The sequence below is a fragment of the Salvelinus fontinalis genome, unplaced genomic scaffold (assembly GCF_029448725.1).
Source record: "Salvelinus fontinalis isolate EN_2023a unplaced genomic scaffold, ASM2944872v1 scaffold_0202, whole genome shotgun sequence".
In the NCBI taxonomy this organism is placed as follows: Eukaryota; Metazoa; Chordata; class Actinopteri; order Salmoniformes; family Salmonidae; genus Salvelinus; species Salvelinus fontinalis.
The window spans coordinates 154,211-181,694 of NW_026600411.1; the positions used below are offsets into that span (position 1 = coordinate 154,211).

At 39.4% G+C, this 27,484-nt stretch overlaps 41 non-coding genes across 41 annotated transcripts; all 41 read left to right on the top strand.

The window, feature by feature from the left end:
- The first annotated feature begins 519 nt into the window (after positions 1-519).
- trnaq-uug (transfer RNA glutamine (anticodon UUG)) lies at positions 520-591 on the top strand. The gene has a single exon. It is a non-coding gene; the product is annotated as a tRNA-Gln (tRNA).
- Positions 592-893: 302 nt separating this feature from the next.
- Positions 894-965, top strand: trnaq-cug (transfer RNA glutamine (anticodon CUG)). The gene has a single exon. It is a non-coding gene; the product is annotated as a tRNA-Gln (tRNA).
- Positions 966-1,080: 115 nt separating this feature from the next.
- trnaq-cug (transfer RNA glutamine (anticodon CUG)) lies at positions 1,081-1,152 on the top strand. The gene has a single exon. It is a non-coding gene; the product is annotated as a tRNA-Gln (tRNA).
- A 573-nt stretch (positions 1,153-1,725) lies between these two features.
- trnaq-uug (transfer RNA glutamine (anticodon UUG)) lies at positions 1,726-1,797 on the top strand. Its single transcript has one exon. It is a non-coding gene; the product is annotated as a tRNA-Gln (tRNA).
- Positions 1,798-2,743: 946 nt separating this feature from the next.
- On the top strand, positions 2,744-2,816 carry trnaq-cug (transfer RNA glutamine (anticodon CUG)). The gene has a single exon. It is a non-coding gene; the product is annotated as a tRNA-Gln (tRNA).
- A 1,405-nt stretch (positions 2,817-4,221) lies between these two features.
- trnaq-uug (transfer RNA glutamine (anticodon UUG)) lies at positions 4,222-4,293 on the top strand. Its single transcript has one exon. It is a non-coding gene; the product is annotated as a tRNA-Gln (tRNA).
- Positions 4,294-4,595: 302 nt separating this feature from the next.
- Positions 4,596-4,667, top strand: trnaq-cug (transfer RNA glutamine (anticodon CUG)). The gene has a single exon. It is a non-coding gene; the product is annotated as a tRNA-Gln (tRNA).
- Positions 4,668-6,072: 1,405 nt separating this feature from the next.
- On the top strand, positions 6,073-6,144 carry trnaq-uug (transfer RNA glutamine (anticodon UUG)). The gene has a single exon. It is a non-coding gene; the product is annotated as a tRNA-Gln (tRNA).
- Positions 6,145-6,259: 115 nt separating this feature from the next.
- On the top strand, positions 6,260-6,331 carry trnaq-cug (transfer RNA glutamine (anticodon CUG)). Its single transcript has one exon. It is a non-coding gene; the product is annotated as a tRNA-Gln (tRNA).
- Positions 6,332-6,446: 115 nt separating this feature from the next.
- On the top strand, positions 6,447-6,518 carry trnaq-cug (transfer RNA glutamine (anticodon CUG)). The gene has a single exon. It is a non-coding gene; the product is annotated as a tRNA-Gln (tRNA).
- Positions 6,519-7,278: 760 nt separating this feature from the next.
- On the top strand, positions 7,279-7,350 carry trnaq-cug (transfer RNA glutamine (anticodon CUG)). Its single transcript has one exon. It is a non-coding gene; the product is annotated as a tRNA-Gln (tRNA).
- A 1,779-nt stretch (positions 7,351-9,129) lies between these two features.
- Positions 9,130-9,201, top strand: trnaq-cug (transfer RNA glutamine (anticodon CUG)). The gene has a single exon. It is a non-coding gene; the product is annotated as a tRNA-Gln (tRNA).
- Positions 9,202-9,316: 115 nt separating this feature from the next.
- On the top strand, positions 9,317-9,388 carry trnaq-cug (transfer RNA glutamine (anticodon CUG)). The gene has a single exon. It is a non-coding gene; the product is annotated as a tRNA-Gln (tRNA).
- A 760-nt stretch (positions 9,389-10,148) lies between these two features.
- trnaq-cug (transfer RNA glutamine (anticodon CUG)) lies at positions 10,149-10,220 on the top strand. Its single transcript has one exon. It is a non-coding gene; the product is annotated as a tRNA-Gln (tRNA).
- A 760-nt stretch (positions 10,221-10,980) lies between these two features.
- Positions 10,981-11,052, top strand: trnaq-cug (transfer RNA glutamine (anticodon CUG)). The gene has a single exon. It is a non-coding gene; the product is annotated as a tRNA-Gln (tRNA).
- A 1,592-nt stretch (positions 11,053-12,644) lies between these two features.
- trnaq-uug (transfer RNA glutamine (anticodon UUG)) lies at positions 12,645-12,716 on the top strand. Its single transcript has one exon. It is a non-coding gene; the product is annotated as a tRNA-Gln (tRNA).
- A 115-nt stretch (positions 12,717-12,831) lies between these two features.
- On the top strand, positions 12,832-12,903 carry trnaq-cug (transfer RNA glutamine (anticodon CUG)). Its single transcript has one exon. It is a non-coding gene; the product is annotated as a tRNA-Gln (tRNA).
- Positions 12,904-13,018: 115 nt separating this feature from the next.
- trnaq-cug (transfer RNA glutamine (anticodon CUG)) lies at positions 13,019-13,090 on the top strand. The gene has a single exon. It is a non-coding gene; the product is annotated as a tRNA-Gln (tRNA).
- A 573-nt stretch (positions 13,091-13,663) lies between these two features.
- On the top strand, positions 13,664-13,735 carry trnaq-uug (transfer RNA glutamine (anticodon UUG)). The gene has a single exon. It is a non-coding gene; the product is annotated as a tRNA-Gln (tRNA).
- Positions 13,736-13,850: 115 nt separating this feature from the next.
- On the top strand, positions 13,851-13,922 carry trnaq-cug (transfer RNA glutamine (anticodon CUG)). The gene has a single exon. It is a non-coding gene; the product is annotated as a tRNA-Gln (tRNA).
- A 115-nt stretch (positions 13,923-14,037) lies between these two features.
- On the top strand, positions 14,038-14,109 carry trnaq-cug (transfer RNA glutamine (anticodon CUG)). The gene has a single exon. It is a non-coding gene; the product is annotated as a tRNA-Gln (tRNA).
- A 573-nt stretch (positions 14,110-14,682) lies between these two features.
- Positions 14,683-14,754, top strand: trnaq-uug (transfer RNA glutamine (anticodon UUG)). Its single transcript has one exon. It is a non-coding gene; the product is annotated as a tRNA-Gln (tRNA).
- Positions 14,755-15,056: 302 nt separating this feature from the next.
- trnaq-cug (transfer RNA glutamine (anticodon CUG)) lies at positions 15,057-15,128 on the top strand. Its single transcript has one exon. It is a non-coding gene; the product is annotated as a tRNA-Gln (tRNA).
- A 2,388-nt stretch (positions 15,129-17,516) lies between these two features.
- Positions 17,517-17,588, top strand: trnaq-uug (transfer RNA glutamine (anticodon UUG)). Its single transcript has one exon. It is a non-coding gene; the product is annotated as a tRNA-Gln (tRNA).
- Positions 17,589-17,703: 115 nt separating this feature from the next.
- Positions 17,704-17,775, top strand: trnaq-cug (transfer RNA glutamine (anticodon CUG)). Its single transcript has one exon. It is a non-coding gene; the product is annotated as a tRNA-Gln (tRNA).
- A 573-nt stretch (positions 17,776-18,348) lies between these two features.
- On the top strand, positions 18,349-18,420 carry trnaq-uug (transfer RNA glutamine (anticodon UUG)). Its single transcript has one exon. It is a non-coding gene; the product is annotated as a tRNA-Gln (tRNA).
- Positions 18,421-18,535: 115 nt separating this feature from the next.
- trnaq-cug (transfer RNA glutamine (anticodon CUG)) lies at positions 18,536-18,607 on the top strand. Its single transcript has one exon. It is a non-coding gene; the product is annotated as a tRNA-Gln (tRNA).
- A 573-nt stretch (positions 18,608-19,180) lies between these two features.
- On the top strand, positions 19,181-19,252 carry trnaq-uug (transfer RNA glutamine (anticodon UUG)). Its single transcript has one exon. It is a non-coding gene; the product is annotated as a tRNA-Gln (tRNA).
- Positions 19,253-19,367: 115 nt separating this feature from the next.
- trnaq-cug (transfer RNA glutamine (anticodon CUG)) lies at positions 19,368-19,439 on the top strand. The gene has a single exon. It is a non-coding gene; the product is annotated as a tRNA-Gln (tRNA).
- Positions 19,440-19,554: 115 nt separating this feature from the next.
- trnaq-cug (transfer RNA glutamine (anticodon CUG)) lies at positions 19,555-19,626 on the top strand. Its single transcript has one exon. It is a non-coding gene; the product is annotated as a tRNA-Gln (tRNA).
- Positions 19,627-21,834: 2,208 nt separating this feature from the next.
- On the top strand, positions 21,835-21,906 carry trnaq-uug (transfer RNA glutamine (anticodon UUG)). The gene has a single exon. It is a non-coding gene; the product is annotated as a tRNA-Gln (tRNA).
- Positions 21,907-22,021: 115 nt separating this feature from the next.
- On the top strand, positions 22,022-22,093 carry trnaq-cug (transfer RNA glutamine (anticodon CUG)). Its single transcript has one exon. It is a non-coding gene; the product is annotated as a tRNA-Gln (tRNA).
- A 573-nt stretch (positions 22,094-22,666) lies between these two features.
- trnaq-uug (transfer RNA glutamine (anticodon UUG)) lies at positions 22,667-22,738 on the top strand. Its single transcript has one exon. It is a non-coding gene; the product is annotated as a tRNA-Gln (tRNA).
- Positions 22,739-22,853: 115 nt separating this feature from the next.
- trnaq-cug (transfer RNA glutamine (anticodon CUG)) lies at positions 22,854-22,925 on the top strand. Its single transcript has one exon. It is a non-coding gene; the product is annotated as a tRNA-Gln (tRNA).
- Positions 22,926-23,040: 115 nt separating this feature from the next.
- trnaq-cug (transfer RNA glutamine (anticodon CUG)) lies at positions 23,041-23,112 on the top strand. Its single transcript has one exon. It is a non-coding gene; the product is annotated as a tRNA-Gln (tRNA).
- A 2,207-nt stretch (positions 23,113-25,319) lies between these two features.
- On the top strand, positions 25,320-25,391 carry trnaq-uug (transfer RNA glutamine (anticodon UUG)). Its single transcript has one exon. It is a non-coding gene; the product is annotated as a tRNA-Gln (tRNA).
- A 115-nt stretch (positions 25,392-25,506) lies between these two features.
- trnaq-cug (transfer RNA glutamine (anticodon CUG)) lies at positions 25,507-25,578 on the top strand. Its single transcript has one exon. It is a non-coding gene; the product is annotated as a tRNA-Gln (tRNA).
- A 115-nt stretch (positions 25,579-25,693) lies between these two features.
- Positions 25,694-25,765, top strand: trnaq-cug (transfer RNA glutamine (anticodon CUG)). The gene has a single exon. It is a non-coding gene; the product is annotated as a tRNA-Gln (tRNA).
- Positions 25,766-26,338: 573 nt separating this feature from the next.
- trnaq-uug (transfer RNA glutamine (anticodon UUG)) lies at positions 26,339-26,410 on the top strand. Its single transcript has one exon. It is a non-coding gene; the product is annotated as a tRNA-Gln (tRNA).
- Positions 26,411-26,525: 115 nt separating this feature from the next.
- trnaq-cug (transfer RNA glutamine (anticodon CUG)) lies at positions 26,526-26,597 on the top strand. The gene has a single exon. It is a non-coding gene; the product is annotated as a tRNA-Gln (tRNA).
- A 760-nt stretch (positions 26,598-27,357) lies between these two features.
- Positions 27,358-27,429, top strand: trnaq-uug (transfer RNA glutamine (anticodon UUG)). Its single transcript has one exon. It is a non-coding gene; the product is annotated as a tRNA-Gln (tRNA).
- The last annotated feature ends 55 nt before the right edge of the window (positions 27,430-27,484 follow it).

Genomic DNA, 27,484 nt, shown 5'->3' on the forward strand with positions numbered 1-27,484 from the left:
GTGAAAGAAACAAGTGGGTGAGAGTTGATGAGCAGTCTTTGGGATACATGAATGGCTAGCCTACAGGAAATGCATACTATGAGTGCCTAGTAGGTTTGTTAATTGAGAACTTGCTACCTCCCAATGAACTGAAAATATTTCAGATTTTATTCACCCTAATCACATCAATCGTGTTGGAAATATGTGGACTTACAAGTTGTTACATGGTAGAGTAGCCCAGTTGATACCGTTTATGGCCAGAAAATATTTTCTCTGTTTTTCCGAAGAACCTAGGAGAGTAAATCTGAACCCATCACAGAGTATTGATTACTGGGTTCTGTGCTGTCAAGGTTATCACTCAGGACTCTGAATCCTACTATCTGAGTTCAAGTCATGGTCGGACCTACCATGTGAATAATTCTTCCTTGTTGAACTAGAAGACAGCTGTCCAAATATTGTTGTCAGTTGAAAGTATTTGCAACACGTGAAGGAACGACTGTCCATTCTTTTCTGTAAAATAACAAATTTGGTTAAGAATATGGTTCTATGGTGTAATGGTTAGCACTCTGGACTTTGAATACAGTGATCCGAGTTCAAATCTCGGTAGAACCTTCCTAGCTTTTGTGCTGAATTATTCACATGGCCTACCAATAATCTCATCTCTTGCTGTTAATCGGGTGAACAAATGACAGGAAAATCTGAACACTTCAATAATATTTATGTACAGGGTTCTATGGTGTAATTGTTAGCACTCAGGACTCTGAATCCTGCGATCCGAGTTCAAATCTCGGTAGAAACTTCGTAGCTTTTGTGTTGAATTATTCACATGGCCTACCAATAATCTAATCTCTTGCTGTTAATAGGGTGAACAAATGACAGGAAAATCTGAACACTTCAATAATATTTATGTACAGGGTTCTATGGTGTAATGGTTAGCACTCAGGACTCTGAATCCTGCGATCCGAGTTCAAATCTCAGTAGGACCTACCTCGATTTTGTGCTGAATTATTCACATGGCCTACCAATAATCTAATCTCTTGCTTTTAATCGGGTGAACAAATGACAGGAAAATCTGAACACTTCAATAATATTTATGTACAGGGTTCTATGGTGTAATGGTTAGCACTCAGGACTCTGAATCCTGCGATCCGAGTTCAAATCTCGGTAGGACCTACCTCGATTTTGCAGTGACATACTCTTCTCCTGTCAACTTTAAAATTGTTGTGTGTGAAAGAAACAAGTGGGTGAGAGTTGATGAGCAGTCTTTGGGATACATGAATGGCTAGCCTACAGGAAATGCATACTATGAGTGCCTTGTAGGTTTGTTAATTGAGAACTTGCTACCTCCCAATGAACTGAAAATATTTCAGATTTTATTCACCCTAATCACATCAATCGTGTTGGAAATATGTTAACTTACAAATTGTTACATGGTAGGGTAGCCCAGTTGATACCGTTTATGGCCAGAAAATATTTTCTCTGTTTTTCCGGAGAACCTAGGAGAGTAAATCTGAACCCATCACAGAGTATTGATTACTGGGTTCTGTGCTGTCAAGGTTATCACTCAGGACTCTGAATCCTACAATCTGAGTTCAAGTCGTGGTCGGACCTACCATGTGAATAATTCTTCCTTGTTGAACTAGAAGACAGCTGTTCAAATATTGTTGTCAGTTGAAAGTATTTGCAACGCGTGAAGGAACGACTGTCCATTCTTTTCCGTAAAATAACAAATTTGGTTAAGAATATGGTTCTATGGTCTAATGGTTAGCACTCTGGACTTTGAATCCAGTGATCCGAGTTCAAATCTCGGTAGAACCTTCCTTGCTTTTGTGCTGAATTATTCACATGGCCTACCAATAATCTCATCTCTTGCTGTTAATCGGGTGAACAAATGACAGGAAAATCTGAACACTTCAATAATATTTACCTACAGGGTTCTATGGTGTAATGGTTAGCACTCAGGACTCTGAATCCTGCGATCCGAGGTCAAATCTCGGTAGGACCTACCTCGATTTTGCAGTGACATACTCCTCTCCTGTCAACTTTAAAATTGTCGTGTGTGAAAGAAACAAGTGGGTGGGAGTTGATGAGCAGTCTTTGGTACACATGAATGGCTAGCCTACAGGAAATGCATACTATGAGTGCCTAGTAGGTTTGTTAATTGAGAACTTGCTCCATCCCAATGAACCGAAAATATTTCAGATTTTTTTCACCCTAATCACATCAATCGTTTTGGAAATATGTGGACTTACAAGTTGTTACATGGTAGGGTAGCCCAGTTGATACCGTTTATGGCCAGAAAATATTTTCTCTGTTTTTCCGGAGAACCTAGGAGAGTAAATCTGAACCCATCACAGAGTATTGATTACTGGGTTCTGTGCTGTCAAGGTTATCACTCAGGACTCTGAATCCTACTATCTGAGTTCAAGTCTTGGTCGGACCTACCATGTGAATAATTCTTCCTTGTTGAACTAGAAGACAGCTGTCCAAATATTGTTGTCAGTTGAAAGTATTTGCAACACGTGAAGGAACGACTGTCCATTCTTTTCTGTAAAATTACAAATTTGGTTAAGAATATGGTTCTTTGGTGTAATGGTTAGCACTCTGGACTTTGAATCCCGTGATCCGAGTTCAAATCTCAGTAGAAACTTCCTAGCTTTTGTGTTGAATTATTCACATGGCCTACCAATAATCTCATCTCTTGCTGTTAATCGTGTGAACAAATGACAGGAAAATCTGAACACTTCAAAATGATTTATGTACAGGTTTCTATGGTGTAATGGTTAGCACTCAGGACTCTGAATCCTGCGATCCGAGTTCAAATCTCGGTAGGACCTACCTCGATTTTGCAGTGACATACTCCTCTCCTGTCAACTTTAAAATTGTCGTGTGTGAAAGAAACAAGTGGGTGGGAGTTGATGAGCAGCCTTTGGTACAGATGAATTGCTTGCCTACGGGAAATGCATACTATGAGTGACTAGTAGGTTTGTTAATTGAGAACTTGCTACCTCCCAATGAACCGAAAATATTTCAGATTTTTTTCACCCTAATCACATCAATCGTGTTGGAAATATGTGGACTTACAAGTTGTTACATGGTAGGGTAGCCCAGATGATACCGTTTATGGCCAGAAAATATTTTCTCTGTTTTTCCGGAGAACCTAGGAGAGTAAATCTGAACCCATCACAGAGTATTGATTACTGGGTTCTGTGCTGTCAAGGTTATCACTCAGGACTCTGAATCCTACTATCTGAGTTCAAGTCTTGGTCGGACCTACCATGTGAATAATTCTTCCTTGTTGAACTAGAAGACAGCTGTCCAAATATTGTTGTCAGTTGAAAGTATTTGCAACACGTGAAGGAACGACTGTCCATTCTTTTCTGTAAAATTACAAATTTGGGTAAGAATATGGTTCTTTGGTGTAATGGTTAGCACTCTGGACTTTGAATCCCGTGATCCGAGTTCAAATCTCAGTAGAAACTTCCTAGCTTTTGTGTTGAATTATTCACATGGCCTCCCAATAATCTAATCTCTTGCTGTTAATCGTGTGAACAAATGACAGGAAAATCTGAACACTTCAATAATATTTATGTACAGGGTTCTAGGATGTAATGGTTAGCACTCAGGACTCTGAATCCTGCGATCAGAGTTCAAATCTCGGTAGGACCTACCTCGATTTTGCAGTGACATACTCCTCTCCTGTCAACTTTATAATTGTCGTGTGTGAAAGAAACAAGTGGGTGAGAGTTGATGAGCAGTCTTTGGGATACATGAATGGCTAGCCTATAGGAAATGCATACTATGAGTGCCTAGTAGGTTTGTTAATTGAGAACTTGCTACCTCCCAATGAACTGAAAATATTTCAGATTTTATTCACCCTAATCACATCAATCGTGTTGGAAATATGTGGACTTACAAGTTGTTACATGGTAGAGTAGCCCAGTTGATACCGTTTATGGACAGAAAATATTCTCTCTGTTTTTCCGGAGAACCTAGGAGAGTAAATCTGAACGCATCACAGAGTATTGATTACTGGGTTCTGTGCTGTCAAGGTTATCACTCAGGACTCTGAATCCTACTATCTGAGTTCAAGTCATGGTCGGACCTACCATGTGAATAATTCTTCCTTGTTGAACTAGAAGACAGCTGTCCAAATATTGTTGTCAGTTGAAAGTATTTGCAACACGTGAAGGAACGACTGTCCATTCTTTTCTGTAAAATAACAAATTTGGTTAAGAATATGGTTCTATGGTGTAATGGTTAGCACTCTGGACTTTGAATACAGTGATCCGAGTTCAAATCTCGGTAGAACCTTCCTAGCTTTTGTGCTGAATTATTCACATGGCCTACCAATAATCTCATCTCTTGCTGTTAATAGGGTGAACAAATGACAGGAAAATCTGAACACTTCAATAATATTTATGTACAGGGTTCTATGGTGTAATGGTTAGCACTCTGGACTTTGAATCCCGTGATCCGAGTTCAAATCTCAGTAGAAACTTCCTAGCTTTTGTGTTGAATTATTCACATGGCCTACCAATAATCTCATCTCTTGTTGTTAATCGTGTGAACAAATGACAGGAAAATCTGAACACTTCAAAATGATTTATGTACAGGGTTCTGTGGTGTAATGGTTAGCACTCAGGACTCTGAATCCTGCGATCCGAGTTCAAATCTCGGTAGGACCTACCTTGATTTTGCAGTGACATACTCCTCTCCTGTCAACTTTAAAATTGTCGTGTGTGAAAGAAACAATTGGGTGGGAGTTGATGAGCAGCCTTTGGTACAGATGAATTGCTTGCCTACGGGAAATGCATACTATGAGTGACTAGTAGGTTTGTTAATTGAGAACTTGCTACCTCCCAATGAACCGAAAATATTTCAGATTTTTTTCACCCTAATCACATCAATCGTGTTGGAAATATGTGGACTTACAAGTTGTTACATGGTAGGGTAGCCCAGATGATACCGTTTATGGCCAGAAAATATTTTCTCTGTTTTTCCGGAGAACCTAGGAGAGTAAATCTGAACCCATCACAGAGTATTGATTACTGGGTTCTGTGCTGTCAAGGTTATCACTCAGGACTCTGAATCCTACTATCTGAGTTCAAGTCTTGGTCGGACCTACCATGTGAATAATTCTTCCTTGTTGAACTAGAAGACAGCTGTCCAAATATTGTTGTCAGTTGAAAGTATTTGCAACACGTGAAGGAACGACTGTCCATTCTTTTCTGTAAAATTACAAATTTGGTTAAGAATATGGTTCTTTGGTGTAATGGTTAGCACTCTGGACTTTGAATCCCGTGATCCGAGTTCAAATCTCAGTAGAAACTTCCTAGCTTTTGTGTTGAATTATTCACATGGCCTCCCAATAATCTAATCTCTTGCTGTTAATCGGGTGAACAAATGACAGGAAAATCTGAACACTTCAATAATATTTATGTACAGGGTTCTAGGATGTAATGGTTAGCACTCAGGACTCTGAATCCTGCGATCAGAGTTCAAATCTCGGTAGGACCTACCTCGATTTTGCAGTGACATACTCCTCTCCTGTCAACTTTATAATTGTCGTGTGTGAAAGAAACAAGTGGGTGAGAATTGATGAGCAGTCTTTGGGATACATGAATGGCTAGCCTACAGGAAATGCATACTATGAGTGCCTAGTAGGTTTGTTAATTGAGAACTTGCTACCTCCCAATGAACTGAAAATATTTCAGATTTTATTCACCCTAATCACATCAATCGTGTTGGAAATATGTGGACTTACAAGTTGTTACATGGTAGAGTAGCCCAGTTGATACCGTTTATGGCCAGAAAATATTTTCTCTGTTTTTCCGGAGAACCTAGGAGAGTAAATCTGAACCCATCACAGAGTATTGATTACTGGGTTCTGTGCTGTCAAGGTTATCACTCAGGACTCTGAATCCTACTATCTGAGTTCAAGTCATGGTCGGACCTACCATGTGAATAATTCTTCCTTGTTGAACTAGAAGACAGCTGTCCAAATATTGTTGTCAGTTGAAAGTATTTGCAACACGTGAAGGAACGACTGTCCATTCTTTTCTGTAAAATAACAAATTTGGTTAAGAATATGGTTCTATGGTGTAATGGTTAGCACTCTGGACTTTGAATACAGTGATCCGAGTTCAAATCTCGGTAGAACCTTCCTAGCTTTTGTGCTGAATTATTCACAGGGCCTACCAATAATCTCATCTCTTGCTGTTAATAGGGTGAACAAATGACAGGAAAATCTGAACACTTCAATAATATTTATGTACAGGGTTCTATGGTGTAATGGTTAGCACTCAGGACTCTGAATCCTGCGATCCGAGTTCAAATCTCAGTAGGACCTACCTCGATTTTGTGCTGAATTATTCACATGGCCTACCAATAATCTAATCTCTTGCTTTTAATCGGGTGAACAAATGACAGGAAAATCTGAACACTTCAATAATATTTATGTACAGGGTTCTATGGTGTAATGGTTAGCACTCAGGACTCTGAATCCTGCGATCCGAGTTCAAATCTCGGTAGGACCTACCTCGATTTTGCAGTGACATACTCTTCTCCTGTCAACTTTAAAATTGTTGTGTGTGAAAGAAACAAGTGGGTGAGAGTTGATGAGCAGTCTTTGGGATACATGAATGGCTAGCCTACAGGAAATGCATACTATGAGTGCCTTGTAGGTTTGTTAATTGAGAACTTGCTACCTCCCAATGAACTGAAAATATTTCAGATTTTATTCACCCTAATCACATCAATCGTGTTGGAAATATGTTAACTTACAAATTGTTACATGGTAGGGTAGCCCAGTTGATACCGTTTATGGCCAGAAAATATTTTCTCTGTTTTTCCGGAGAACCTAGGAGAGTAAATCTGAACCCATCACAGAGTATTGATTACTGGGTTCTGTGCTGTCAAGGTTATCACTCAGGACTCTGAATCCTACAATCTGAGTTCAAGTCGTGGTCGGACCTACCATGTGAATAATTCTTCCTTGTTGAACTAGAAGACAGCTGTCCAAATATTGTTGTCAGTTGAAAGTATTTGCAACGCGTGAAGGAACGACTGTCCATTCTTTTCTGTAAAATTACAAATTTGGTTAAGAATATGGTTCTTTGGTGTAATGGTTAGCACTCTGGACTTTGAATCCCGTGATCCGAGTTCAAATCTCAGTAGAAACTTCCTAGCTTTTGAGTTGAATTATTCACATGGCCTACCAATAATCTCATCTCTTGCTGTTAATCGTGTGAACAAATGACAGGAAAATCTGAACACTTCAAAATGATTTATGTACAGGGTTCTATGGTGTAATGGTTAGCACTCAGGACTCTGAATCCTGCGATCCGAGTTCAAATCTCGGTAGGACCTACCTTGATTTTGCAGTGACATACTCCTCTCCTGTCAACTTTAAAATTGTCGTGTGTGAAAGAAACAATTGGGTGGGAGTTGATGAGCAGCCTTTGGTACAGATGAATTGCTTGCCTACGGGAAATGCATACTATGAGTGACTAGTAGGTTTGTTAATTGAGAACTTGCTACCTCCCAATGAACCGAAAATATTTCAGATTTTTTTCACCCTAATCACATCAATCGTGTTGGAAATATGTGGACTTACAAGTTGTTACATGGTAGGGTAGCCCAGATGATACCGTTTATGGCCAGAAAATATTTTCTCTGTTTTTCCGGAGAACCTAGGAGAGTAAATCTGAACCCATCACAGAGTATTGATTACTGGGTTCTGTGCTGTCAAGGTTATCACTCAGGACTCTGAATCCTACTATCTGAGTTCAAGTCTTGGTCGGACTTACCATGTGAATAATTCTTCCTTGTTGAACTAGAAGACAGCTGTCCAAATATTGTTGTCAGTTGAAAGTATTTGCAACACGTGAAGGAACGACTGTCCATTGTTTTCTGTAAAATTACAAATTTGGTTAATAATATGGGTCTATGGTGTAATGGTTAGCACTCTGGACTTTGAATCCAATGATGCGAGTTCAAATCTCGGTAGAACCTTCCTAGCTTTTGTGCTGAATTATTCACATGGCCTACCAATAATCTCATCTCTTGCTGTTAATCGGGTGAACAAATGACAGGAAAATCTGAACACTTCAATAATATTTATCTACAGGGTTCTATGGTGTAATGGTTAGCACTCAGGACTCTGAATCCTGAGATCCTAGCTCAAATCTCGGTAGTACCTACCTCGATTTGGTGCTGAATTATTCACATGGCCTACCAATAATCTAATCTCTTGCTTTTAATCGGGTGGACAAATGACAGGAAAATCTGAACACTTCAATAATAATTACGTACAGGGTTCTATGGTGTAATGGTTAGCACTCAGGACTCTGAATCCTGCGATCCGAGGTCAAATCTCGGTAGGACCTACCTCGATTTTGCAGTGACATAGTCCTCTCCTGTCAACTTTAAAATTGTCGTGTGTGAAAGAAACAAGTGGGTGGGAGTTGATGAGCAGTCTTTGGTACACATGAATGGCTAGCCTACAGGAAATGCATACTATGAGTGCCTAGTAGGTTTGTTAATTGAGAACTTGCTCCATCCCAATGAACCGAAAATATTTCAGATTTTTTTCACCCTAATCACATCAATCGTGTTGGAAATATGTGGACTTTCAAGTTGTTACCTGGTAGGGTAGCCCAGTTGATACCGTTTATGGCCAGAAAATATTTTCTCTGTTTTTCCGGAGAACCTAGGAGAGTAAATCTGAACCCATCACAGAGTATTGATTACTGGGTTCTGTGCTGTCAAGGTTATCACTCAGGACTCTGAAACCTACTATCTGAGTTCAAGTCTTGGTCGGACCTACCATGTGAATAATTCTTCCTTGTTGAACTAGAAGACAGCTGTCCAAATATTGTTGTCAGTTGAAAGTATTTGCAACACGTGAAGGAACGACTGTCCATTGTTTTCTGTAAAATTACAAATTTGGTTAAGAATATGGTTCTTTGGTGTAATGGTTAGCACTCTGGACTTTGAATCCCGTGATCCGAGTTCAAATCTCAGTTGAAACTTCCTAGCTTTTGTGCTGAATTATTCACATGGCCTACCAATAATCTCATCTCTTGCTGTTAATAGGGTGAACAAATGACAGGAAAATCTGAACACTTCAATAATATTTATGTACAGGGTTCTATGGTGTAATGGTTAGCACTCAGGACTCTGAATCCTGCGATCCGAGTTCAAATCTCGGTAAGACCTACCTCGATTTTGTGCTGAATGATTCACATGGCCTACCAATAATCTAATCTCTTGCTTTTAATCGGGTGAACAAATGACAGGAAAATCTGAACACTTCAATAATAATTATGTACAGGGTTCTATGGTGTAATGGTTAGCACTCAGGACTCTGAATCCTGCGATCTGAGTTCAAATCTCGGTAGGACCTACCTCGATTTTGCAGTGACATACTCTTCTCCTGTCAACTTTAAAATTGTTGTGTGTGAAAGAAACAAGTGGGTGAGAGTTGATGAGCAGTCTTTGGGATACATGAATGGCTAGCCTACAGGAAATGCATACTATGAGTGCCTTGTAGGTTTGATAATTGAGAACTTGCTACCTCCCAATGAACCGAAAATATTTCAGATTTTTTTCACCCTAATCACATCAATCGTGTTGGAAATATGTGGACTTTCAAGTTGTTACATGGTAGGGTAGCCCAGTTGATACCGTTTATGGCCAGAAAATATTTTCTCTGTTTTTCCGGAGATTCTAGGAGAGTAAATCTGAACCCATCACAGAGTATTGATTACTGGGTTCTGTGCTGTCAAGGTTATCACTCAGGACTCTGAATCCTACTATCTGAGTTCAAGTCTTGGTCGGACCTACCATGTGAATAATTCTTCCTTGTTGAACTAGAAGACAGCTGTCCAAATATTGTTGTCAGTTGAAAGTATTTGCAACACGTGAAGGAACGACTGTCCATTCTTTTCTGTAAAATTACAAATTTGGTTAAGAATATGGTTCTTTGGTGTAATGGTTAGCACTCTGGACTTTGAATCCCGTGATCTGAGTTCAAATCTCAGTAGAAACTTCCTAGCTTTTGTGTTGAATTATTCACATGGCCTACCAATAATCTCATCTCTTGCTGTTAATCGTGTGAACAAATGACAGGAAAATCTGAACACTTCAAAATGATTTATGTACAGGGTTCTATGGTGTAATGGTTAGCACTCAGGACTCTGAATCCTGCGATCCGAGTTCAAATCTCGGTAGGACCAACCTTGATTTTGCAGTGACATACTCTTCTCCTGTCAACTTTAAAATTGTCGTGTGTGAAAGAAACAATTGGGTGGGAGTTGATGAGCAGCCTTTGGTACAGATGAATTGCTTGCCTACGGGAAATGCATACTATGAGTGACTAGTAGGTTTGTTAATTGAGAACTTGCTACCTCCCAATGAACCGAAAATATTTCAGATTTTTTTCACCCTAATCACATCAATCGTGTTGGAAATATGTGGACTTACAAGTTGTTACATGGTAGGGTAGCCCAGATGATACCGTTTATTGCCAGAAAATATTTTCTCTGTTTTTCCGGAGAACCTAGGAGAGTAAATCTGAACCCATCACAGAGTATTGATTACTGGGTTCTGTGCTGTCAAGGTTATCACTCAGGACTCTGAATCCTACTATCTGAGTTCAAGTCTTGGTCGGACCTACCATGTGAATAATTCTTCCTTGTTGAACTAGAAGACAGCTGTCCAAATATTGTTGTCAGTTGAAAGTATTTGCAACACGTGAAGGAACGACTGTCCATTGTTTTCTGTAAAATTACAAATTTGGTTAAAAATATGGGTCTATGGTGTAATGGTTAGCACTCTGGACTTTGAATCCAATGATGCGAGTTCAAATCTCGGTAGAACCTTCCTAGCTTTTGTGCTGAATTATTCACATGGCCTACCAATAATCTCATCTCTTGCTGTTAATCGGGTGAACAAATGACAGGAAAATCTGAACACTTCAATAATATTTATCTACAGGGTTCTATGGTGTAATGGTTAGCACTCAGGACTCTGAATCCTGAGATCCTAGTTCAAATCTCGGTAGGACCTACCTCGAGTTGGTGCTGAATTATTCACATGGCCTACCAATAATCTAATCTCTTGCTTTTAATCGGGTGGACAAATGACAGGAAAATCTGAACACTTCAATAATAATTATGTACAGGGTTCTATGGTGTAATGGTTAGCACTCAGGACTCTGAATCCTGCGATCCGAGGTCAAATCTCGGTAGGACCTACCTCGATTTTGCAGTGACATACTCCTCTCCTGTCAACTTTAAAATTGTCGTGTGTGAAAGAAACAAGTGGGTGGGAGTTGATGAGCAGTCTTTGGTACACATGAATGGCTAGCCTACAGGAAATGCATACTATGAGTGCCTAGTAGGTTTGTTAATTGAGAACTTGCTCCATCCCAATGAACCGAAAATATTTCAGATTTTTTTCACCCTAATCACATCAATCGTGTTGGAAATATGTGGACTTTCAAGTTGTTACCTGGTAGGGTAGCCCAGTTGATACCGTTTATGGCCAGAAAATATTTTCTCTGTTTTTCCGGAGAACCTAGGAGAGTAAATCTGAACCCATCACAGAGTATTGATTACTGGGTTCTGTGCTGTCAAGGTTATCACTCAGGACTCTGAAACCTACTATCTGAGTTCAAGTCTTGGTCGGACCTACCATGTGAATAATTCTTCCTTGTTGAACTAGAAGACAGCTGTCCAAATATTGTTGTCAGTTGAAAGTATTTGCAACACGTGAAGGAACGACTGTCCATTCTTTTCTGTAAAATTACAAATTTGGTTAAGAATATGGTTCTTTGGTGTAATGGTTAGCACTCTGGACTTTGAATCCCGTGATCCGAGTTCAAATCTCAGTAGAAACTTCCTAGCTTTTGTGTTGAATTATTCACATGGCCTACCAATAATCTCATCTCTTGCTGTTAATCGTGTGAACAAATGACAGGAAAATCTGAACACTTCAAAATGATTTATGTACAGGGTTCTATGGTGTAATGGTTAGCACTCAGGACTCTGAATCCGGCGATACGAGTTCAAATCTCGGGAGGACCTACCTTGATTTTGCAGTGACATACTCCTCTCCTGTCAACTTTAAAATTGTCGTGTGTGAAAGAAACAATTGGGTGGGAGTTGATGAGCAGCCTTTGGTACAGATGAATTGCTTGCCTACGGGAAATGCATACTATGAGTGACTAGTAGGTTTGTTAATTGAGAACTTGCTACCTCCCAATGAACCGAAAATATTTCAGATTTTTTTCACCCTAATCACATCAATCGTGTTGGAAATATGTGGACTTACAAGTTGTTACATGGTAGGGTAGCCCAGATGATACCGTTTATGGCCAGAAAATATTTTCTCTGTTTTTCCGGAGAACCTAGGAGAGTAAATCTGAACCCATCACAGAGTATTGATTACTGGGTTCTGTGCTGTCAAGGTTATCACTCAGGTCTCTGAATCCTACTATCTGAGTTCAAGTCTTGGTCGGACCTACCATGTGAATAATTCTTCCTTGTTGAACTAGAAGACAGCTGTCCAAATATTGTTGTCAGTTGAAAGTATTTGCAACACGTGAAGGAACGACTGTCCATTGTTTTCTGTAAAATTACAAATTTGGTTAATAATATGGTTCTATGGTGTAATGGTTAGCACTCTGGACTTTGAATCCAGTGATCCGAGTTCAAATCTCGGTAGAACCTTCCTAGCTTTTGTGCTGAATTATTCACATGGCCTACCAATAATCTCATCTCTTGCTGTTAATCGGGTGAACAAATGACAGGAAAATCTGAACACTTCAATAATATTTATGAACAGGGTTCTATGGTGTAATGGTTAGCACTCAGGACTCTGAATCCTGCGATCCGAGTTCAAATCTCGGTAAGACCTACCTCGATTTTGTGCTGAATTATTCACATGGCCTACCAATAATCTAATCTCTTGCTTTTAATCGGGTGAACAAATGACAGGAAAATCTGAACACTTCAATAATATTTATGTATAGGGTTCTATGGTGTAATGGTTAGCACTCAGGACTCTGAATCCTGCGATCTGAGTTCAAATCTCGGTAGGACCTACCTCGATTTTGCAGTGACATACTCTTCTCCTGTCAACTTTAAAATTGTTTTGTGTGAAAGAAACAAGTGGGTGAGAGTTGATGAGCAGTCTTTGGGATACATGAATGGCTAGCCTACAGGAAATGCATACTATGAGTGCCTTGTAGGTTTGTTAATTGAGAACTTGCTACCTCCCAATGAACCGAAAATATTTCAGATTTTTTTCACCCTAATCACATCAATCGTGTTGGAAATATGTGGACTTACAAGTTGTTACATGGTAGGGTAGCCCAGATGATACCGTTTATGGCCAGAAAATATTTTCTCTGTTTTTCCGGAGAACCTAGGAGAGTAAATCTGAACCCATCACAGAGTATTGATTACTGGGTTCTGTGCTGTCAAGGTTATCACTCAGGACTCTGAATCCTACTATCTGAGTTCAAGTCTTGGTCGGACCTACCATGTGAATAATTCTTCCTTGTTGAACTAGAAGACAGCTGTCCAAATATTGTTGTCAGTTGAAAGTATTTGCAACACGTGAAGGAACGACTGTCCATTGTTTTCTGTAAAATTACAAATTTTGTTAATAATATGGTTCTATGGTGTAATGGTTAGCACTCTGGACTTTGAATCCAGTGATCCGAGTTCAAATCTCGGTAGAACCTTCCTAGCTTTTGTGCTGAATTATTCACACGGCCTACCAATAATCTCATCTCTTGCTGTTAATAGGGTGAACAAATGACAGGAAAATCTGAACACTTCAATAATATTTATGTGCAGGGTTCTATGGTGTAATGGTTAGCACTCAGGACTCTGAATCCTGCGATCCGAGTTCAAATCTCGGTAAGACCTACCTCGATTTTGTGCTGAATTATTCACATGGCCTACCAATAATCTAATCTCTTGCTTTTAATCGGGTGAACAAATGACAGGAAAATCTGAACACTTCAATAATATTTATGTACAGGGTTCTATGGTGTAATGGTTAGCACTCAGGACTCTGAATCCTGCGATCCGAGTTCAAATCTCGGTAGGACCTACCTCGATTTTGCAGTGACATACTCTTCTCCTGTCATCTTTAAAATTGTTGTGTGTGAAAGAAACAAGTGGGTGAGAGTTGATGAGCAGTCTTTGGGATACATGAATGGCTAGCCTACAGGAAATGCATACTATGAGTGCCTTGTAGGTTTGTTAATTGAGAACTTGCTACCTCCCAATGAACTGAAAATATTTCAGATTTTATTCACCCTAATCACATCAATCGTGTTGGAAATATGTTAACTTACAAATTGTTACATGGTAGGGTAGCCCAGTTGATACCGTTTATGGCCAGAGAATATCTTCTCTGTTTTTCCGGAGAACCTAGGAGAGTAAATCTGAACCCATCACAGAGTATTGATTACAGGGTTCTGTGCTGTCAAGGTTATCACTCAGGACTCTGAATCCTACAATCTGAGTTCAAGTCGTGGTCGGACCTACCATGTGAATAATTCTTCCTTGTTGAACTAGAAGACAGCTGTCCAAATATTGTTGCCAGTTGAAAGTATTTGCAACACGTGAAGGAACGACTGTCCATTCTTTTCTGTAAAATAACAATTTTGGGTAAGAATATGGTTCTATGGTCTAATGGTTAGCACTCTGGACTTTGAATTCAGTGATCCGAGTTCAAATCTCGGTAGAACCTTCCTTGCTTTTGTGCTGAATTATTCACATGGCCTACCAATAATCTCATCTCTTGCTGTTAATAGGGTGAACAAATGACAGGAAAATCTGAACACTTCAATAATATTTATGTACAGGGTTCTATGGTGTAATGGTTAGCACTCAGGACTCTGAATCCTGCGATCCGAGTTCAAATCTCGGGAAGACCTATCTCGATTTTGTGCTGAATTATTCACATGGCCTACCAATAATCTAATCTCTTGCTTTTAATCGGGTGAACAAATGACAGGAAAATCTGAACACTTCAATAATATTTAAGTACAGGGTTCTATGGTGTAATGGTTAGCACTCAGGACTCTGAATCCTGCGATCCGAGTTCAAATCTCGGTAGGACCTACCTCGATTTTGCAGTGACATACTCTTCTCCTGTCAACTTTAAAATTGTTGTGTGTGAAAGAAACAAGTGGGTGAGAGTTGATGAGCAGTCTTTGGGATACATGAATGACTAGCCTACAGGAAATGCATACTATGAGTGCCTTGTAGGTTTGTTAATTGAGAACTTGCTACCTCCCAATGAACTGAAAATATTTCAGATTTTATTCACCCTAATCACATCAATCGTGTTGGAAATATGACCTGTCTAGGATCAGCGTGCCGCTAGCGCCACCCCCCCCCCCCCCACTGAAAAACCAGTGCTGCGAAATTCAAATTTTTTTTTTTTTTTAAATATTTAACTTTCACACATTAAAGTCCAATACAGCTAATGAAAGACACAGATCTTGTGAATCCAGTCAACATGCCCGATTTTTAAAATGTTTTACAGGGAAGACACAATATGTAAAGATGTACATCTATTACCTAAAAATACATTAGCATAATCCACCATCTTTTATTTGTCCACCAACACCAGTAGCCATCACCAATTCGGCTAAACTAAGATATTTATAGCCCCTAACCAACAAAAAAACTCATCAGATGACAGTCTGATAACATATTTATGGTATGGGATAGGTTTTGTTAGAAAAAAGTGCATATTTCAGGTAGATGGCATAGGTTACAATTGCACCCACCGTCACAAATGGACTAGAACAACTACATTGAGCAACGTGTTTACCTACTTACTAATCATCAAACATTTCGTAAAAATACACAGCATACACGAATCGAAAGACACAGATCCTGTGAATACAGACAATATTTCAGATTTTCTAAGTGTCTTACAGCGAAAACACAATAAATCGTTATATTAGCATAGCACATAGCACATAGCAGCCCAGCATTGATTCTAGCCAAAGTGGGCGATAACGTCAACATCGCCAAAAATATATAAATTTTTTCACTAACCTTCTCAGAATTCTTCAGATGACACTCCTGTAACATCATATTACACAATCCATATAGAGTTTGATCGAAAATGTTTATATTTAGCCACCAAAATCATGGTTAGACAATGTGAAATGTAGCTCAGCTGGTCAGAAAATGTCCTTGCGCCACTTAGACAGTGATCTACTCTTATACATAAATACTCATAAACGTGACTAAAAAATATAGGGTGGACAGGGATTGATAGACAATTTAATTCTTAATACAATTGCGGAATTACATTTTTTAATTTATCCTTACTTTTCAATACAGTTTGCGCCAAGCGAAGCTACGTCAAAAAACATGGCATCCTAAGCCACTAAAATGTTTCGACAGAAACACGATTTATCATAATAAAAATGTCCTACTTTGAGCTGTTCTTCCATCAGTATCTTTGGCAAAGGATCCTTTCTTGGGAGTAATCGTCTTTTGGTGGAAAGCTGTCCTCTTGCCATGTGGAAATGCCAACTGCGTTCGGGATGAACTGAAAAGCGTGCCCAGCTATTCACAGCGTTAAAGAAATAAATGTCCCAAAATCGCACTAAACGGATATAAATTGCTATAAAACGCTTTAAATTAACTACCTTATGATGTTTTTAACTCCCATAACGAGTAGAAACATGACCCGAGTAATATTACCCCCTTCACTAATGCTTGGAACAGGTGCGGGCCGGTGTCCTCTAGGCGCATGACGCAGCTCCAAAATAATGACTAGCCTCAGGGTTTTTTCATTTGTAGTGCCTGTGAACGCGCAATCGACCCCATTGAAATCGTCATCACGTAAAGGCATCCAGGGGAAGACGTAAGCAGTATCTGTATAGTCATAGCAATAACAGTGCCCTTTTAACTGACTTCAGAACAGTGGCCAACATTTCTGAAATCTGACTCCATGTCAGGGAAATTGCTGTAGAATGGGCTCTGTTCCACTTAGAGACAAAATTTCAACTCCTATAGAAACTATAGACTGTTTTCTATCCAATAATAATAATAATATGCATATTGTACGATCAAGGATTTTGTGGGAAGCCGTTTCAAAAATTACCCAATTAGCATAAATAGTCTCAACAGCGCCCCCATCCTCAACAGGTTAACTTACAAATTGTTACATGGTAGGGTAGCCCAGTTGATACCGTTTATGGCCAGAAAATATTTTCTCTGTTTTTCCGGAGAACCTAGGAGAGTAAATCTGAACCCATCACAGAGTATTGATTACTGGGTTCTGTGCTGTCAAGGTTATCACTCAGGACTCTGAATCCTACAATCTGAGTTCAAGTCGTGGTCGGACCTACCATGTGAATAATTCTTCCTTGTTGAACTAGAAGACAGCTGTCCAAATATTGTTGTCAGTTGAAAGTATTTGCAACACGTGAAGGAACGACTGTCCATTCTTTTCTGTAAAATAACAATTTTGGGTAAGAATATGGTTCTATGGTCTAATGGTTAGCACTCTGGACTTTGAATCCAGTGATCCGAGTTCAAATCTCGGTAGAACCTTCCTTGCTTTTGTGCTGAATTATTCACATGGCCTACCAATAATCTCATCTCTTGCTGTTAATCGGGTGAACAAATGACAGGAAGATCAGAAGACTTCAATAATATTTATGTACAGGGTTCTATGGTGTAATGGTTAGCACTCAGGACTCTGAATCCTGTGATCCGAGTTCAAATCTCGGTAGGACCTACCTCGATTTTGCAGTGACATACTCCTCTCCTGTCAACTTTAAAATTGTCGTGTGTGAAAGAAACAAGTGGGTGGGAGTTGATGAGCAGTCTTTGGTACACATGAATGGCTAGCCTACAGGAAATGCATACTATGAGTGCCTAGTAGGTTTGTTAATTGAGAACTTGCTCCATCCCAATGAACCGAAAATATTTCAGATTTTTTTCACCCTAATCACATCAATCGTGTTGGAAATATGTGGACTTACAAGTTGTTACATGGTAGGGTAGCCCAGTTGATACCGTTTATGGCCAGAACATATTTTCTCTGTTTTTCCGGAGAACCTAGGAGAGTAAATCTGAACCCATCACAGAGTATTGATTACTGGGTTCTGTGCTGTCAAGGTTATCACTCAGGACTCTGAATCCTACTATCTGAGTTCAAGTCTTGGTCGGACCTACCATGTGAATAATTCTTCCTTGTTGAACTAGAAGACAGCTGTCCAAATATTGTTGTCAATTGAAAGTATTTGCAACACGTGAAGGAACGACTGTCCATTGTTTTCTGTAAAATTACAAATTTGGTTTATAATATGGTTCTATGGTGTAATGGTTAGCACTCTGGACTTTGAATCCAGTGATCCGAGTTCAAATCTCGGTAGAACCTTCCTAGCTTTTGTGCTGAATTATTCACATGGCCTACCAATAATCTCATCTCTTGCTGTTAATCGGGTGAACAAATGACAGGAAGATCAGAAGACTTCAATAATATTTATGTACAGGGTTCTATGGTGTAATGGTTAGCACTCAGGACTCTGAATCCTGTGATCCGAGTTCAAATCTCGGTAGGACCTACCTCTATTTTGCAGTGACATACTCCTCTCCTGTCAACTTTAAAATTGTCGTGTGTGAAAGAAACAAGTGGGTGGGAGTTGATGAGCAGTCTTTGGTACACATGAATGGCTAGCCTACAGGAAATGCATACTATGAGTGCCTAGTAGGTTTGTTAATTGAGAACTTGCTCCATCCCAATGAACCGAAAATATTTCAGATTTTTTTCACACTAATCACATCAATCGTGTTGGAAATATGTGGACTTACAAGTTGTTACATGGTATGGTAGCCCAGTTGATACCGTTTATGGCCAGAAAATATTTTCTCTGTTTTTCCGGAGAACCTAGGAGAGTAAATCTGAACCCATCACAGAGTATTGATTACTGGGTTCTGTGCTGTCAAGGTTATCACTCAGGACTCTGAATCCTACTATCTGAGTACAAGTCTTGGTCGGACCTACCATGTGAATAATTCTTCCTTGTTGAACTAGAAGACAGCTGTCCAAATATTGTTGTCAGTTGAAAGTATTTGCAACACGTGAAGGAACAACTGTCCATTGTTTTCTGTAAAATTACAGGTTTGGTTAATATTATGGTTCTATGGTGTAATGGTTAGCACTCTGGACTTTGAATCCAGTGACCCGAGTTCAAATCTCGGTAGAACCTTCCTAGCTTTTGTGCTGAATTAGTCACACGGCCTACCAATAATCTCATCTCTTGCTGTTAATAGGGTGAACAAATGACAGGAAAATCTGAACACTTCAATAATATTTATGTGCAGGGTTCTATGGTGTAATGGTTAGCACTCAGGACTCTGAATCCTGCGATCCGAGTTCAAATCTCGGTAAGACCTACCTCGATTTTGTGCTGAATTATTCACATGGCCTACCAATAATCTAATCTCTTGCTTTTAATCGGGTGAACAAATGACAGGAAAATCTGAACACTTCAATAATATTTATGTACAGGGTTCTATGGTGTAATGGTTAGCACTCAGGACTCTGAATCCTGCGATCCGAGTTCAAATCTCGGTAGGACCTACCTCGATTTTGCAGTGACATACTCTTCTCCTGTCACCTTTAAAATTGTTGTGTGTGAAAGAAACAAGTGGGTGAGAGTTGATGAGCAGTCTTTGGGATACATGAATGGCTAGCCTACAGGAAATGCATACTATGAGTGCCTTGTAGGTTTGTTAATTGAGAACTTGCTACCTCCCAATGAACTGAAAATATTTCAGATTTTATTCACCCTAATCACATCAATCGTGTTGGAAATATGACCTGTCTAGGATCAGCGTGCCGCTAGCGCCACCCCCCCCCCCCCCCCACTGAAAAACCAGTGCTGCGAAATTCAAAAATTTTTTTTTTTTTAAATATTTAACTTTCACACATTAAAGTCCAATACAGCTAATGAAAGACACAGATCTTGTGAATCCAGTCAACATGCCCGATTTTTAAAATGTTTTACAGGGAAGACACAATATGTAAAGATGTACATCTATTACCTAAAAACACATTAGCATAATCCACCATCTTTTATTTGTCCACCAACACCAGTAGCCATCACCAATTCGGCTAAACTAAGATATTTATAGCCCCTAACCAACAAAAAAACTCATCAGATGACAGTCTGATAACATATTTATGGTATGGGATAGGTTTTGTTAGAAAAAAGTGCATATTTCAGGTAGATGGCATAGGTTACAATTGCACCCACCGTCACAAATGGACTAGAACAACTACATTGAGCAACGTGTTTACCTACTTACTAATCATCAAACATTTCGTAAAAATACACAGCATACACGAATCGAAAGACACAGATCCTGTGAATACAGACAATATTTCAGATTTTCTAAGTGTCTTACAGCGAAAACACAATAAATCGTTATATTAGCATAGCACATAGCACATAGCAGCCCAGCATTGATTCTAGCCAAAGTGGGCGATAACGTCAACATCGCCAAAAATATATTAATTTTTTCACTAACCTTCTCAGAATTCTTCAGATGACACTCCTGTAACATCATATTACACAATCCATATAGAGTTTGATCGAAAATGTTTATATTTAGCCACCAAAATCATGGTTAGACAATGTGAAATGTAGCTCAGCTGGTCAGAAAATGTCCTTGCGCCACTTAGACAGTGATCTACTCTTATACATAAATACTCATAAACGTGACTAAAAAATATAGGGTGGACAGGGATTGATAGACAATTTAATTCTTAATACAATTGCGGAATTACATTTTTTAATTTATCCTTACTTTTCAATACAGTTTGCGCCAAGCGAAGCTACGTCAAAAAACATGGCATCCTAAGCCACTAAAATGTTTCGACAGAAACACGATTTATCATAATAAAAATGTCCTAATTTGAGCTGTTCTTCCATCAGTATCTTTGGCAAAGGATCCTTTCTTGGGAGTAATCGTCTTTTGGTGGAAAGCTGTCCTCTTGCCATGTGGAAATGCCAACTGCGTTCGGGATGAACTGAAAAGCGTGCCCAGCTATTCACAGCGTTAAAGAAATAAATGTCCCAAAATCGCACTAAACGGATATAAATTGCTATAAAACGCTTTAAATTAACTACCTTATGATGTTTTTAACTCCCATAACGAGTAGAAACATGACCCGAGTAATATTACCCCCTTCACTAATGCTTGGAACAGGTGCGGGCCGGTGTCCTCTAGGCGCATGACGCAGCTCCAAAATAATGACTAGCCTCAGGGTTTTTTCATTTGTAGTGCCTGTGAACGCGCAATCGACCCCATTGAAATCGTCATCACGTAAAGGCATCCAGGGGAAGACGTAAGCAGTATCTGTATAGTCATAGCAATAACAGTGCCCTTTTAACTGACTTCAGAACAGTGGCCAACGTTTCTGAAATCTGACTCCATGTCAGGGAAATTGGGTGGGTGGGAGTTGATGAGCAGGTAGGGTAGCCCAGTTGATACCGTTTATGGCCAGAACATATTTTCTCTGTTTTTCCGGAGAACCTAGGAGAGTAAATCTGAACCCATCACAGAGTATTGATTACTGGGTTCTGTGCTGTCAAGGTTATCACTCAGGACTCTGAATCCTACTATCTGAGTTCAAGTCTTGGTCGGACCTACCATGTGAATAATTCTTCCTTGTTGAACTAGAAGACAGCTGTCCAAATATTGTTGTCAATTGAAAGTATTTGCAACACGTGAAGGAACGACTGTCCATTGTTTTCTGTAAAATTACAAATTTGGTTTATAATATGGTTCTATGGTGTAATGGTTAGCACTCTGGACTTTGAATCCAGTGATCCGAGTTCAAATCTCGGTAGAACCTTCCTAGCTTTTGTGCTGAATTATTCACATGGCCTACCAATAATCTCATCTCTTGCTCTTAATCGGGTGAACAAATGACAGGAAGATCAGAACACTTCAATAATATTTATGTACAGGGTTCTATGGTGTAATGGTTAGCACTCAGGACTCTGAATCCTGTTATCCGAGTTCAAATCTCGGTAGGACCTACCTCTATTTTGCAGTGACATACTCCTCTCCTGTCAACTTTAAAATTGTCGTGTGTGAAAGAAACAAGTGGGTGGGAGTTGATGAGCAGTCTTTGGTACACATGAATGGCTAGCCTACAGGAAATGCATACTATGAGTGCCTAGTAGGTTTGTTAATTGAGAACTTGCTCCATCCCAATGAACCGAAAATATTTCAGATTTTTTTCACCCTAATCACATCAATCGTGTTGGAAATATGTGGACTTACAAGTTGTTACATGGTATGGTAGCCCAGTTGATACCGTTTATGGCCAGAAAATATTTTCTCTGTTTTTCCGGAGAACCTAGGAGAGTAAATCTGAACCCATCACAGAGTATTGATTACTGGGTTCTGTGCTGTCAAGGTTATCACTCAGGACTCTGAATCCTACTATCTGAGTACAAGTCTTGGTCGGACCTACCATGTGAATAATTCTTCCTTGTTGAACTAGAAGACAGCTGTCCAAATATTGTTGTCAGTTGAAAGTATTTGCAACACGTGAAGGAACAACTGTCCATTGTTTTCTGTAAAATTACAGGTTTGGTTAATAATATGGTTCTATGGTGTAATGGTTAGCACTCTGGACTTTGAATCCAGTGACCCGAGTTCAAATCTCGGTAGAACCTTCCTAGCTTTTGTGCTGAATTAGTCACACGGCCTACCAATAATCTCATCTCTTGCTGTTAATAGGGTGAACAAATGACAGGAAAATCTGAACACTTCAATAATATTTATGTGCAGGGTTCTATGGTGTAATGGTTAGCACTCAGGACTCTGAATCCTGCGATCCGAGTTCAAATCTCGGTAAGACCTACCTCGATTTTGTGCTGAATTATTCACATGGCCTACCAATAATCTAATCTCTTGCTTTTAATCGGGTGAACAAATGACAGGAAAATCTGAACACTTCAATAATATTTATGTACAGGGTTCTATGGTGTAATGGTTAGCACTCAGGACTCTGAATCCTGCGATCCGAGTTCAAATCTCGGTAGGACCTACCTCGATTTTGCAGTGACATACTCTTCTCCTGTCACCTTTAAAATTGTTGTGTGTGAAAGAAACAAGTGGGTGAGAGTTGATGAGCAGTCTTTGGGATACATGAATGGCTAGCCTACAGGAAATGCATACTATGAGTGCCTTGTAGGTTTGTTAATTGAGAACTTGCTACCTCCCAATGAACTGAAAATATTTCAGATTTTATTCACCCTAATCACATCAATCGTGTTGGAAATATGACCTGTCTAGGATCAGCGTGCCGCTAGCGCCACCCCCCCCCCCCCCCACTGAAAAACCAGTGCTGCGAAATTCAAAATTTTTTTTTTTTTTAAATATTTAACTTTCACACATTAAAGTCCAATACAGCTAATGAAAGACACAGATCTTGTGAATCCAGTCAACATGCCCGATTTTTAAAATGTTTTACAGGGAAGACACAATATGTAAAGATGTACATCTATTACCTAAAAACACATTAGCATAATCCACCATCTTTTATTTGTCCACCAACACCAGTAGCCATCACCAATTCGGCTAAACTAAGATATTTATAGCCCCTAACCAACAAAAAAACTCATCAGATGACAGTCTGATAACATATTTATGGTATGGGATAGGTTTTGTTAGAAAAAAGTGCATATTTCAGGTAGATGGCATAGGTTACAATTGCACCCACCGTCACAAATGGACTAGAACAACTACATTGAGCAACGTGTTTACCTACTTACTAATCATCAAACATTTCGTAAAAATACACAGCATACACGAATCGAAAGACACAGATCCTGTGAATACAGACAATATTTCAGATTTTCTAAGTGTCTTACAGCGAAAACACAATAAATCGTTATATTAGCATAGCACATAGCACATAGCAGCCCAGCATTGATTCTAGCCAAAGTGGGCGATAACGTCAACATCGCCAAAAATATATTAATTTTTTCACTAACCTTCTCAGAATTCTTCAGATGACACTCCTGTAACATCATATTACACAATCCATATAGAGTTTGATCGAAAATGTTTATATTTAGCCACCAAAATCATGGTTAGACAATGTGAAATGTAGCTCAGCTGGTCAGAAAATGTCCTTGCGCCACTTAGACAGTGATCTACTCTTATACATAAATACTCATAAACGTGACTAAAAAATATAGGGTGGACAGGGATTGATAGACAATTTAATTCTTAATACAATTGCGGAATTACATTTTTTAATTTATCCTTACTTTTCAATACAGTTTGCGCCAAGCGAAGCTACGTCAAAAAACATGGCATCCTAAGCCACTAAAATGTTTCGACAGAAACACGATTTATCATAATAAAAATGTCCTAATTTGAGCTGTTCTTCCATCAGTATCTTTGGCAAAGGATCCTTTCTTGGGAGTAATCGTCTTTTGGTGGAAAGCTGTCCTCTTGCCATGTGGAAATGCCAACTGCGTTCGGGATGAACTGAAAAGCGTGCCCAGCTATTCACAGCGTTAAAGAAATAAATGTCCCAAAATCGCACTAAACGGATATAAATTGCTATAAAACGCTTTAAATTAACTACCTTATGATGTTTTTAACTCCCATAACGAGTAGAAACATGACCCGAGTAATATTACCCCCTTCACTAATGCTTGGAACAGGTGCGGGCCGGTGTCCTCTAGGCGCATGACGCAGCTCCAAAATAATGACTAGCCTCAGGGTTTTTTCATTTGTAGTGCCTGTGAACGCGCAATCGACCCCATTGAAATCGTCATCACGTAAAGGCATCCAGGGGAAGACGTAAGCAGTATCTGTATAGTCATAGCAATAACAGTGCCCTTTTAACTGACTTCAGAACAGTGGCCAACGTTTCTGAAATCTGACTCCATGTCAGGGAAATTGGGTGGGTGGGAGTTGATGAGCAGGTAGGGTAGCCCAGTTGATACCGTTTATGGCCAGAACATATTTTCTCTGTTTTTCCGGAGAACCTAGGAGAGTAAATCTGAACCCATCACAGAGTATTGATTACTGGGTTCTGTGCTGTCAAGGTTATCACTCAGGACTCTGAATCCTACTATCTGAGTTCAAGTCTTGGTCGGACCTACCATGTGAATAATTCTTCCTTGTTGAACTAGAAGACAGCTGTCCAAATATTGTTGTCAATTGAAAGTATTTGCAACACGTGAAGGAACGACTGTCCATTGTTTTCTGTAAAATTACAAATTTGGTTAATAATATGGTTCTATGGTGTAATGGTTAGCACTCTGGACTTTGAATCCAGTGATCCGAGTTCAAATCTCGGTAGAACCTTCCTAGCTTTTGTGCTGAATTATTCACATGGCCTACCAATAATCTCATCTCTTGCTGTTAATCGGGTGAACAAATGACAGGAAGATCAGAACACTTCAATAATATTTATGTACAGGGTTCTATGGTGTGATGGTTAGCACTCAGGACTCTGAATCCTGTGATCCGAGTTCAAATCTCGGTAGGACCTACCTCGATTTTGAGCTGAATTATTCACATGGCCTACCAATAATCTAATCTCTTGCTTTTAATCGGGTGAACAAATGACAGGAAATTCTGAACACTTCAATAATATTTATGTACAGGGTTCTATGGTGTAATGGTTAGCACTCAGGACTCTGAATCCTGTGATCCGAGTTCAAATCTCGGTAGGACCTACCTCTATTTTGCAGTGACATACTCCTCTCCTGTCAACTTTAAAATTGTCGTGTGTGAAAGAAACAAGTGGGTGGGAGTTGATGAGCAGTCTTTGGTACACATGAATGGCTAGCCTACAGGAAATGCATACTATGAGTGCCTAGTAGGTTTGTTAATTGAGAACTTGCTCCATCCCAATGAACCGAAAATATTTCAGATTTTTTTCACCCTAATCACATCAATCGTGTTGGAAATATGTGGACTTACAAGTTGTTACATGGTATGGTAGCCCAGTTGATACCGTTTATGGCCAGAAAATATTTTCTCTGTTTTTCCGGAGAACCTAGGAGAGTAAATCTGAACCCATCACAGAGTATTGATTACTGGGTTCTGTGCTGTCAAGGTTATCACTCAGGACTCTGAATCCTACTATCTGATTACAAGTCTTGGTCGGACCTACCATGTGAATAATTCTTCCTTGTTGAACTAGAAGACAGCTGTCCAAATATTGTTGTCAGTTGAAAGTATTTGCAACACGTGAAGGAACAACTGTCCATTGTTTTCTGTAAAATTACAGGTTTGGTTAATAATATGGTTCTATGGTGTAATGGTTAGCACTCTGGACTTTGAATCCAGTGATCCGAGTTCAAATCTCGGTAGAACCTTCCTAGCTTTTGTGCTGAATTATTCACATGGCCTACCAATAATCTCATCTCTTGCTGTCAATCGGGTGAACAAATGACAGGAAAATCTGAACACTTCAATAATATTTATGTACAGGGTTCTATCGTGTAATGGTTAGCACTCAGGACTCTGAATCCTGCGATCCGAGTTCAAATCTCGGTAGGACCTACCTTGATTTTGTGCTGAATTATTCACATGGCCTACCAATAATCTAATCTCTTGCTTTTAATCGGGTGAACAAATGACAGGAAAATCTGAACACTTCAATTATATTTATGTACAGGGTTCTATGGTGTAATGGTTAGCACTCAGGACTCTGAATCCTGCGATCCGAGTTCAAATCTCGGTACGACCTACCTCGATTTTGCAGTGACATACTCCTCTCCTGTCAACTTTAAAATTGTTGTGTGTGAAAGAAACAAGTGGGTGAGAGTTGATGAGCAGTCTATGGGATACATGAATGGCTAGCCTACAGGAAATGCATACTATGAGTGCCTTGTAGGTTTGTTAATTGAGAACTTGCTACCTCCCAATGAACTGAAAATATTTCAGATTTTATTCACCCTAATCACATCAATCGTGTTGGAAATATGTGGACTTACAAATTGTTACATGGTAGGGTAGCCCAGTTGATACCGTTTATGGCCAGAAAATATTTTCTCTGTTTTTCCGGAGAACCTAGGAGAGTAAATCTGAACCCATCACAGAGTATTGATTACTGGGTTCTGTGCTGTCAAGGTTATCACTCAGGACTCTGAATCCTACTATCTGAGTTCAAGTCTTGGTCGGACCTACCATGTGAATAATTCTTCCTTGTTGAACTAGAAGACAGCTGTCCAAATATTGTTGTCAGTTGAAAGTATTTGCAACACGTGAAGGAACGACTGTCCATTGTTTTCTGTAAAATAACAATTTTGGGTAAGAATATGGTTCTATGGTCTAATGGTTAGCACTCTGGACTTTGAATCCAGTGATCCGAGTTCAAATCTCGGTAGAACCTTCCTAGCTTTTGTGCTGAATTATTCACATGGCCTACCAATAATCTCATCTCTTGC